Source organism: Dermacentor andersoni, chromosome 11 (assembly GCF_023375885.2).
Source record: "Dermacentor andersoni chromosome 11, qqDerAnde1_hic_scaffold, whole genome shotgun sequence".
Classification (NCBI taxonomy): domain Eukaryota; kingdom Metazoa; phylum Arthropoda; class Arachnida; order Ixodida; family Ixodidae; genus Dermacentor; species Dermacentor andersoni.
The window spans coordinates 62744777-62756180 of NC_092824.1; the positions used below are offsets into that span (position 1 = coordinate 62744777).

At 44.7% G+C, this 11404-nt stretch overlaps 1 long non-coding RNA gene across 1 annotated transcript; it reads left to right on the plus strand.

The window, feature by feature from the left end:
* Positions 1 to 507: 507 nt before the first annotated feature.
* Positions 508 to 10686, plus strand: LOC129381631 (uncharacterized). The gene is made up of 4 exons (XR_011891202.1): positions 508 to 641; positions 1610 to 1710; positions 4868 to 4954; positions 10430 to 10686. It is a non-coding gene; the product is annotated as an uncharacterized lncRNA (long non-coding RNA).
* The last annotated feature ends 718 nt before the right edge of the window (positions 10687 to 11404 follow it).

Here is an 11404-nt window from a genome sequence, read left to right on the forward strand (position 1 = left end):
CCACGCGCGCGAAATAGATCATCCAGGTCATATCGATACCCATTGGGAAAAGGCAATAACATTCGAACAACTTTGATGGTGGAGTCAGTCTACAGGAATATACTTCTTTCAAGGCACCAATGCTTTTTGTTGTCCAATTCTACTACATTAGAATAAAAAAAATGTATTGAATCAATCTGTAAGAGAGGGAACATGTATGAGTATTTACGGCGTACAAACTAATTCCGCCTGTAAAGGAGAGACATGTGGATTTACTCTTTCTGCCGAGTCAGCAGGCGGTGGCTGTAACGTTCGCCCGCGAACACGCACGACAAGTCTGCACAATTAATACAACGCGGCAACAAAACCTGCACGCGAAACGAGGTGCTGAGAGAAACGTCACGTAGACCTTTTTGTTCGATGCAATAACGTTTGCTCGTAAACGAGGCGCCTTTTATTGCGCTAATATCAATAGAGCAGGCTTAATTTTCCACTCGCTTTTTATACGCCGCTTCGAAGGTCAGTTTCACTTTTTCATAGCCCCCGCAGCAGCGTCGAAAACAGGTGGTGGGGTTAGGATAGTGACCACGTCAAGCACATTCGCACTTCAGCACTTCTACAGGACATTGCGCAGTTTGGAGCAGAGCGGGCTCGAAGGAAAGGTCAGTCGTGAGAATGCAACGCTACGTTTTCCTTGCGAGGCTAATAGTTTATAACTGTAACGTGAGGCCTATAGACTTTTAGCTCTAATACTGGTGGGGGTGCTCATAGAGTTTAATACAATTACCAGGGGGAACCGTGTCGTTAGTGTCTGCGGGAGCTGCGAGTAGAGCAGTTCTGTCAGGATGGGAATGATGGGTGGCGCAAGAATTTGTCTAAACTTCGTCCTTCCGGCACTCGATGGCTTCGCGACATTTCAAAGTGATCATTCTTTTATAAAAGAAAGTACGGCGTCGCAAATAATTAAATAAACCTTATTAAAATTGCCCGAAGGCAGAATCCGAACACAGAAGCCTGATATCAAAACCACTACGCCACAAATTAGGTTAAAGAAATTCGTTAGTGAGACTACATTTTATTCAATTTCTTGATTCGATTTCGATTTCTGGTAGAAGTAGCGGCCACCTCATCGACAAATTTAGCTAAAAGGTTAGAAGTGTTCTTTTTGCCAGAGGCAATATCAAAAAAAGTAAGTGCAGCTAAAAAAATAACTCTTGTAGCCCGAGGATGTCGTATAGCGACTTTTCCAACACTTCGACGAGTTTGACAAATGTCGCGGCTGCCGTTCTTGTCATACGTCGTTACTGTAGTGAAACCCCTAGTAAAACAACATCGTCGGTTTACTAGAAACAATTGTAGATAATATTCGACGACTCACAATATCTCGAGTAGGCACGTCAAGCATCGCTGAAGTCGATCGGATTATGAGAATGTTACGTGTTAGTGCTGCGTAATAAATGTTGGTGTTGTTTATGTTCAACTTTGATGATCTAATGCAGTTGAAGATGAAATACGAGTCTGATTTATTATGTACAAGAACTATACAAATACATACTTTTTCTATGTATGCAAATGAGGAGTATATTTAAAATGCAGATCAGTTTTTGACTATTTTCTCATGCGTGCACAGAATATCTTTCTGATATAAAAGGCCTGAAAATGACACTGCTGCTGTGGACTTTTGTGGAAAGCCTCTTGTTCGTTTGGGCATCGAACACAATGGCGGAAGCGGTATGAACCCGACTTTTCCTTTGTTCTCACCTATTAGTGCGCATTTGGGGGCGAACTTATCAATTTTCGCAAAGTACTTTTTTTTTCCGAATTGCTATATGCAATTGGCACCAAGCCAGAGGTAACGTCAAAAATTATGATGGCTAGCATGGCTAGTTTTTTCGTGTACACGTGCCTTGTTTCCCCCATATTGCTTAATTCTGAGAATTTTCGGCAATGCGTAGTAAAATTACAAAGATATATATATATATATATATATATATATATATATATATATATATATATATATATATATCATCAGCCTGGTTACGCCCACTGCAGTGCAAAGGCCTCTCCCATACTTCTCCAACTGCCCCGGTCATGTACTAATTGTGGCCATGTTGACCCTCCAAACTTCCTAATCTCATCTGCCCACCTAACTTTCTGTCGCCCCCTGCTACGCTTTCCTTCCCTCGGAATCCAGTCCGTAACCCTTAATGACCATCGGTTATCTTCCCTCCTCATTACATGTCCTGCCCATGCGCATTTATTTTTCTTGATTTCAAGTAAGATGTCATTAACGCTCGTTTGTTCCCTCACCCAATCTGCTCTTTTCTTATCCCTTAATGTTACACCTATCATTCTTCTTTCCATAGCTCGTTGCGTCGTCCTCAATTTAAGTAGAACCCTTTTCGTAAGCCTCCAGGCTTCTGCCCCGTACGTGAGTACTGGTAAGACACAGCTGTTATAAACGTTTCTCTTGAGGGATAATGGCAACCTGCTGTTCATGATCTCAGAATGCTGTGAATAGCATTGGAGAGATCGTATCTCCCTGCCTGACGCCTTTCTTTATAGGGATTTTGTTGCTTTCTTTATGGAGGACTACAGTGGCTGTGGAGCCGCTATAGATATCTTTCAGTATTTTTACGTACGGCTCGTCTACACCCTGATTCCGCAATGCCTCCATGACTGCTGAGGTTTCGACTGAATCAAACGCTTTCTCATAATCAATGAAAGCTATACATAATGGTTGGTTATATTCCGCACATTTCTCTATCACCTGATTGATAGTGTGAATATGATCTATTGTTGAGTAGCCTTTACGGAATCCTGCCTGGTCCTTTGGTTGACGGAAGTCTAAGGTGTTCCTGATTCTATTTGCAATTACCTTAGTAAATACTTTGTAGGCAACGGACAGTAAGCGGATCGGTCTATAATTTTTCAAATCTTTGGCGTCTCCTTTCTTATGGATTAAGATTATGTGAGCGTTCTTCCAAGATTCCGGTACGCTCGAGGTCATGAGGCATTGTGTATACAGGGTGGCCAGTTTTTCTAGAACAATCTGCCCACCGTCCTTCAACAAATCTGCTGTTACCTGATCCTCCCCAGCTGCCTTCCCCCTTTGCATAGCTCCCAAGGCTTTCCTTACTTCTTCCGGCGTTACTTGTGGGATTTCGAATTCCTCTAGACTATTCTCTCTTCCATTATCATCGTGGGTTCCACTCGTACTGTATAAATCTCTATAGAACTCTTCAGCCACTTGAACTATCTCATCCATATTAGTAACGATATTGCCGACTTGCCGATATACACCTGATTCTTGCCTATTCCTAGTTTCTTCTTCACTGCTTTTAGGCTTCCTCAGTTCCTGAGAGCATGTTCAATTCTATCCATATTATACTTCCTTATGTCAGCTGTCTTACGCTTGTTGATTAACTTCGAAAGTTCTGCCAGTTATATTCTAGCTGTAGGGTTAGAGGCTTTCATACATTGGCGTTTCTTGATCAGATCTTTCGTCTCCTGCTATAGCTTACTGGTATCCTGTCTAACAGAGTTACCACCGACTTCTATTGCACACTCCTTAATGATGCCCACAAGATTGTCGTTCATTGCTTCAACACTAAGGTCCTCTTCATGAGTTAAAGCCGAATACCTGTTCTGTTGCTTGATCTGGAATTCCTCTATTTTCCCCCTTACCGGTAACTCATTGATCGGCTTCTTATGTACCAGTTTCTTCCGTTCCCTCCTCAAGTCTAGGCTAATTCGAGTTCTTACCATCCTGTGGTCACTGCAGCGCACCTTATCGAGCACGTCCACATCTTGTATGATGCCAGGCTTAGCGCAGAGTATGAAGTCTATTTCATTTCTAGTCTCGCCGTTCGGGCTCCTCCACGTCGACTTTCGGCTATCCCGCTTGCGGAAGAAGGGAATCATTATCTGCATATTATTCTGTTCCGCAAACTCTACTAGTAACTCTCCCCTGCTACTCCTAGTGCCTATGCCGTATTCCCCCACTGCCTTCTCTCCAGCCTGCTTCTTGCCTAGCTTGGCATTGAAATCGCCCATCAGTATAGCGTATTTTGTTTTCACTCAACCCATCACCGATTCCACGTCTTCATAGAAGCTTTCGACTTCCTGGTCATCATGACTGGATGTAGGAGCGTAGACCTTTACAACCTTCATTTTGTACCTCTTATTAAGTTTCAGAACAAGACATGCCACCCTCTCGTTAATGCTATAGAATTCCTGTATGTTACCAGCTATATTCTTATTAATCAGGAATCCGACTCCTAGTTCTCGTCTCTCCGCTAAGCCCCGGTAGCACAGGACGTGCCCGCTTCTGAGCACTGTATATGCTTCTTTTGGCCTCCTAACTTCACTGAGCCCTATTATATCCCATTTACTGCCCTCTAATTCTTCCAATAGCACTGCTAGACTCGCCTCACTAGATAACGTTCCAGCTTTAAACGTTGCCAGGTTCATATTCCAATGGCGGCCTGTCCGGATGCAGCGGTGGCGTGGAGGCAGAACACCCGCCTCGCGTGCAAGAGGTCCGGGGTTCGAATCCCGGTGCCGCGCAATTTTCCACCGGATTAAAAAAAAATCCGCGTGTTGATATAATTGCATAAACAGGCCTGGAGTGTGGCCTGATCCCGGTGACCAGAACCGGTAACGCACTCCCTCACCAGAGCAGGATTGGCCACCCTGGCGCAGTACTTGGCCAGAACCTCCTATATGAACAAAATATATATATAAGAATGATCAGCTGTAATAACGATGCTAATAATCAGTAACAAAAGAGTCAACACTGGCCCCTGAAATCTTCACTTGCAGGATGGTCATTCTGACTATGATCACCAGATTTGGAAGTGACGCTCATGTTTTCTTTTTTCTGAAGCGAGGGATGACAACACCGGGGTCCCGGCAACCAAGAGAGCGCGAGATTGTGCAACACGATTTGGCATGCCGTAAAGTGTACGAGTCGGTAAGCATTGTATTACATGGTTCAAGGTGATGGTGCTAGCTAAAGTATTTGCCGCCGGCGGTGTTGTCCGTGTCGGACTGGGCCTTCAATTGCTACGCTTGAAGGACTATCGAGAGGAAAATTAGCGCCTTCCATATTTTGCGTTATAACGACATCCTGGACATGAAAGCACTGTTAAAAATAACCAGTGGGCCTCAAACGAATAAATAATGCACTACTACTTGCGGCTGGACTAGTTAGTTGACACTTATTAGGACGTACTACGACGAGGGACCAAAACATTTCATTTTATCAAAGCATTAACCCCATTGGAAGAAAGTACTGAACTACAATAGATGTTCTACGAACCTGCTTCGGTTTCGATTCCTGGTAGGTGCAGAATTGGAGACGCAGTATGTAGTTACGTGCCAATGGAACATCACAACGCTTTATCATAGAACTCGCTCCATTGCTTTCTGTGCTGCTATTCGTTGAGCGTTCCGATGTCTCAGCTTAGCAGACAACCAAGAGAGTATAGACCGCCTATGTAAATAGACCGCCCACCATTAATGCGGTCTACTTATATACTGAATTCTTCAGCGCTTTACAGCGAATCATGTATATTCTACGTCAACGGAATGTTTGTTCTCAACTAGAACGCTAATATCTTGCGTATTGCGTTTCTTTCTTTTTTATTTTTTTACGTGTCCTTCATTTGCGCGGCATTTGTCTGACGCACCTACGGAAGACCGACGAAGCAGCGATAATAGGACGGGCGGGACGAGTTAACATCCGCCATGTATGCGTTTGCTAAATGTCGCTGTGGCGCTGGTGTGCGAAGTCATAGGCGGGACATAATATAGGGGCATATATGCGAAACGTGGGAAGACGTCGGGCGCGCGCGAAGACTCTCCTGGACAAGGCTCGTGAACGGGCCTCGGAGAACAGTTTCGTAGACGCAGCGCGCTACGCCGACGGACAGGCCTTCGCTGTAGTTAGCGTAGATCATGAAAGGCAGATAACGAACGCAATCTCGATTCGGACGACGTCCTCTGAGATCGCAGAGCAGGCTGCAATAGCGATGGCCTTATTGGACAACAAGAGGACATCAATCTACAGGGACTCCATATCAGCTGGTAGGGCATTTGCCAAAGGAACCATATCCGAGCTGGCCCTAAGGATACTAGGAAGCAAGGAGATTAAGCCACACACATTGATCTGGTTTCCAGCCCACATGGGACAGATCGAGGGTGCCCCGCCCAACCTCAACGAGTCGGCACACGGAGCTGCGCGAGGGATCATCAACCGCGTAGCTACCGGGCAGCGTGACGCTGGGGGTACTGACAATCGGGACTCTCCTTCCACGTACACCGAAATTACTAAGCACTTTTACATCGCTCGGAGGATCTACCCCCTCCCACACTGCAAACTCAATAGACCTCAGGCTTTGACACTAAGGATTCTACAGACGGGGGCTTACCCAAACCCCCTACTTCTTCACAATGTGTACCCCGAAATTCAGACAACAAATGCATGTGCACTATGCAATGAGTCAGCGAATTTACCTCACATGCTCTGGCGATGTCCCGCGTTACACAGCGATGAAAACAACACTTCTTCACGTTGGGATGCGGTCCTACACAGCCCCAACCTCGAAGAACAGTTATGGGCTGTCCAACGGGCCCGCGACGCGGCGGAGAGACTCGGCCTCTCTGTCCCGACGTGGGAGCGGCCCGCTGCGCGCTAGGGCGCGCCCTAAAGGACCCTAATAAAGTTTTTCATCCATCCATATGTGCGAAAGCCGCAGGAACGACGCGAAATATCTGTTAAACGAGATAATAGCCTCACTACTGCATGTAGGGGATTCATATTTGACTCGCAGGCTCTTGCATGGTCCCACTGTCTATATACGGCGCCAACCTAAGAATAAAAACGAAAAAATGGCATGCGCGCTGTTTAACTCAAACACAACTTGCAAAGCTGCTTTAGCCAATTAGGTTTGTTTACTCTATGAGCCAATGGCTTTTTTTTGTTCACAAGTTTTCCAGTTTGCTTAATGAAAACCAGAAGCGTCAGGCCTAAAGGCGCTAGCATGCGCCTGACTGAGGCCCTGACACCTGTACAATCTGCGCTCCAGCGAAGCAATCAGGACAGCGTAAGAACGAGGAGGAAAAAAAAAAAAAAGAAGTGTGGGGGGGATTTGAACAAGAAATTTATGAGGCAAGGTCGATAAAAAATTTATACATTGCAAACTAAGAAAAACAATCACACGATGTGCAACCAAAAAGCACATCGGAATGAAACCGGAAGGTCTCGGATAAATTTTGTGAGGGATCCTGATATCGTCTCTAAACCAAAGGTAATATTTTAGATTGAAACAAAGAACTTTTATATTTTAAAATCGGCCTAGCATTTACATCGGCAAAGCAAGGTCATTAAGCCATCAGCGGACTTCTGCTGGCTTCGTAACCTCTCAGGTGTGAAAGGTAGGGGGCACTGCGTTTCTTGTGGGTGGAGCGTGTTTGTAATTCATAGGTTGTCTACAGGTCTAGAGAGATTGAGAAGGCTTTCTTATCTTTTTAAAAATGTATGGCACTGACCTTTTAATTCAGCAAGTTGGTGGTTCGCAGCCTAGGGTTTCACACAGTAATTACCAGATGGAATACCGGCGCTAATGTCTACGGGAACGGCAAGCGGGGCGGTTCAGCCAAGGAAGCTGAAAAAAAAAAAGCTGGAGTGCCAGTCACCGAAGTTTCTTACCAGCACAGGTGGAGCCAGTGTTTGCCTGTACTCCTACTCTTAAATTGGGCCGCGACAGCTTAAACTTCTTACAGCTCACGTTTCCTTTTGGTCAATTATTTCAAAGGCTAGGGCCATGTGAAAATGAAAGCTCGAAGTTATTGCCTAAAATGTTATCTCTGGATGCTAAAAATATCATGACGTGCCGGAAAATTAAAGTAAAAATCTTTTAGCTTCCTTCTGAAGCCACTGACAGAAAAAGAGACGTCCAACGATATTAGTCCGGATAATTGAGCATCCTAAGTAGCACGGAGTCGGAAGAAAGCTTTTGGCCGTTATAACAATGTTACTTTTTGCCTATGGTAAGGTGGCGGCGGTTCGGCTTCTACCCTCCAGCAAATTTTCTGTTAGACCTTCTTGGGTTCAGCCAACATGGAAATGATGGGAAAGTACATGGATTTGCTTAATACTGCGCCCTTCTTGCTTTATCCGGCTTCGTGACTTTGTAAACTCGTCATCCTCAAAAAATCAACGTGTAATAAACCATTTAATAAACATTACTAAAAGTGTGCGATGGTAGGATTCGAACACAGGACCTCTACAAGCACAGATGCCCAACATTGAAACCATTACACCACTTATGCGTGCGTCGACCAGCCGGCATAGAACGCCCTTATGAATTTCTGGGTGAGGCAAGCCAGCGCGCAAAGACGCTTGGCGCGTTTTGATTGGGCCTCCTCGAACCGCTGCAATTACCAGCGATTGTGTGCGTTCGCCGAGTATTCTGCACTTTGAAAAAAGTATTAGATTGCTCCGAGATTTAGGATAGCGAAGGCAGACAAGGTACGTTATAAACAAAGCCGCAGGAACCTCTCAATCTACAAGAACGATGATCAGACAAATCCATGGACTATACTCATCAATCCCATGGTGGCTGAACGATTGCAGCGTCAGGGTTCCCTCTTGATTATTGCAGGAAACTATGGTTCCCAATGCCTGTCATTTTGCCTTCCGTTGTCGGTGTGCGCATAGAGTTTTCCCCTATGACATTTAGAGGGAAAGCTGGCGCCACCGTCTATGGGAGTTTTCTAAGGGGCGCTGTGCTTTCATAGGAATGACGGTATGTGTGTCTGCGAGGCTCGTGTTGGCTGGTGTTGTAAGAGGCTTCGTCTAAAACGTGGATACGTATCAGAAATAACGAGTTTTTAAAATAAAATCTTCAGAAAAAGTTTTCATTCACCCATATTACATCTTCCAATGAAGTTTACTCACCTACATTGCATGGGAACAGACGACAAACTGTTCCAAATCGAGCGCGAATCTTGTCGTCTGTCCTCCAACTTTAGCGGCCCGCTGACACTTTCTGCATTTAATATAGTTGTACATGCAATAACAAGTTTCCATAATTAAACAAAACATGTCTTTGTGTAATAATAAAGCTAAAGGACTTTTTCACGTGAGAATGAATTGTTGTGACAGACGGAAGGGTGCTTGCTGGTGCGACTTCAAGGTGTCCTGGCTTTACGGGAACGATGCCAATCTGAAGTCAGAATATACCGTCATTCCCATGCATACCACCGCGAAGCAGTGCCAGATTCCCTTCTAGGTAATGTAGTGAGAAACTCTATGGAGGTGCTGTTCGCTAGTACTGTTTGCTTTGAGGTGCCAAACCTCACTGCTCAATAATCTGCGCTTCATAGGGGAAGCGTTATGAAAGTTGGGTGTTTAGAAGACGCAAACTTAAAAGAGGAGAACACAGCGGCAAGGGTTGGATAGCAAACGGGCATCGCCGCATTTTCTCGTTAAGGTAATCCTCTAATGTCTAAACACTTTCGCATAAGAAAACAAGAACAAGTCGTTTTATTTCTAGCGATGATGAGTAACGACTATATGAAAAACAACGAGTCGTTATTTGAGCTATGAACTGTTATGGAAAATAATAATTTGTTATTTTCTAGCTGAATTTTTTCACAAGTGAATATTTGCCCCAGCGTGTCCGAAACGCTACTGTAGGCTGCGCGTAGACTAGTGCGTGTCTGAATAAGAATATTGAGAGAACAAGCTCAGCGTAGCGTAGACGATACATTGGGAATTACAAGGTTAATAGGAAACAAAATAGATGTTGGCGGGCCTTATAACGCGTAGTACAGATAATCGGTGGTCTTTAAATGTTGGGAAATTGGTTCCAGCGGAAAAGAACCGCAGTCGCGGAACACCAGCGAACTAAGTGGTGTGGTAGAAGAGAAAGATAAAAAACATTTATTGAAGAGAACAAATAAAAAAAATTCTCTGTGCTGCTTGTGGTGGAATTCCTACATTTAGATTTGTTGTCGAACACCTCAGCAGGGAAATAGGCGCGAGTGGTCGCATAGAAAGTTTGCCGCAATGGAGTGCATTATATGGAGGAAAAGCTATGGAGGAAATACTGAAGAGAGATTTTCTGACAGGGGGCCTGCGCTCTGCACTATACTTACAATAATTAAATTATATATGAAATATATTTTATTATATTATTTATGATAGATATAATAGACGTTGATCACATTCATGTTGAATAGAATAGCAAGTTTGGAAAAGTTCTGAGGGTCCTTATGTGTCCTGTTCTTTGGAAGAGTTCGTTTGCGTGACCGCTTCGAGCATTATACGAGTGATGCTACAAGCATATTCACTGCCCTTATATGCCTTTACATGCCTTTATATGCAAATGTGCTGCGGTATTCTCACTGTGGCCGTTTTGCGTTTTGTTTGTCGTCGCAGTGCTCAACGCACACTGACTGCTGCGAGGACCTGGGATGCTTCGACAACTATTGCAATTATTAGCCATCGATGGAAAATCCAGGGTTAACCACCGAGGGCAGCTCAGAAAGTGGGGCTCCCGCTGGGCAAAAAACAATTCGGGATACCTTTCCAACGCACAGGAAAATGGCTTACACTATATGCCACTTGCTCTTTCTTCATGCCCGATAGTTATATGCTACAGTGGGTACGCCCGGAATAAAATATTTTGAAGTGTCGCCAATATCGTAGCTACGTATTGCCACGGTGTGTTTCGTAGTTGCGCAGTCTATATAGAGTTCAGCGGCGATGATGACTGCACGGCACGCTCTCTGAGTGGGTGTGGCGACAGAAAGCCTGAAAGCTTGCTTAGCAGTGCGACCGTGTGATCTCTTGACGCTGATTTATTATCATCACCTTCGAAACCTGGCAGTGGTGAAGTCACCGAGCCTGCCGGAGCGAACCAAGTAATCTATAGATACTCATCAGCTTAGTATTTAATGTTTCGTCAACATTTTTCTATGTTCCTTAAAATATATGTATCTAGTATACATAACTATGTCTGTAACGTATGCCTGACAGGATGGACGGACGGATGGATGCTATGAGCGACTCCTTTGAAATGGGGTGGTGGCTGGCGCCACCAAGCTTCTTCTTACTGCGCCGAATGTCTTGCCTATCTTATTTTTTACAGAAAGAATTCAGTGCCCTATCACTCTGTGAAAAAGGATGACCAGCGAAGCTGTGTATCTGGGCACCTTAATGGCGAACTGCACCTCCACGCGGGTCGGCCCTGCACTGAACTATATTGGGGATTTTTTTCGTACACGCGGACATGATAGTGGGGGAAGTAGCCCTTAACAGTTTCTCTGTTAAAAAAAGGAAATACCCAGCAACGATCTTTCTGGGCTATTATTGGGAACTTCGTTTTTGTACGTCCACGTTATTTGTAGTCTC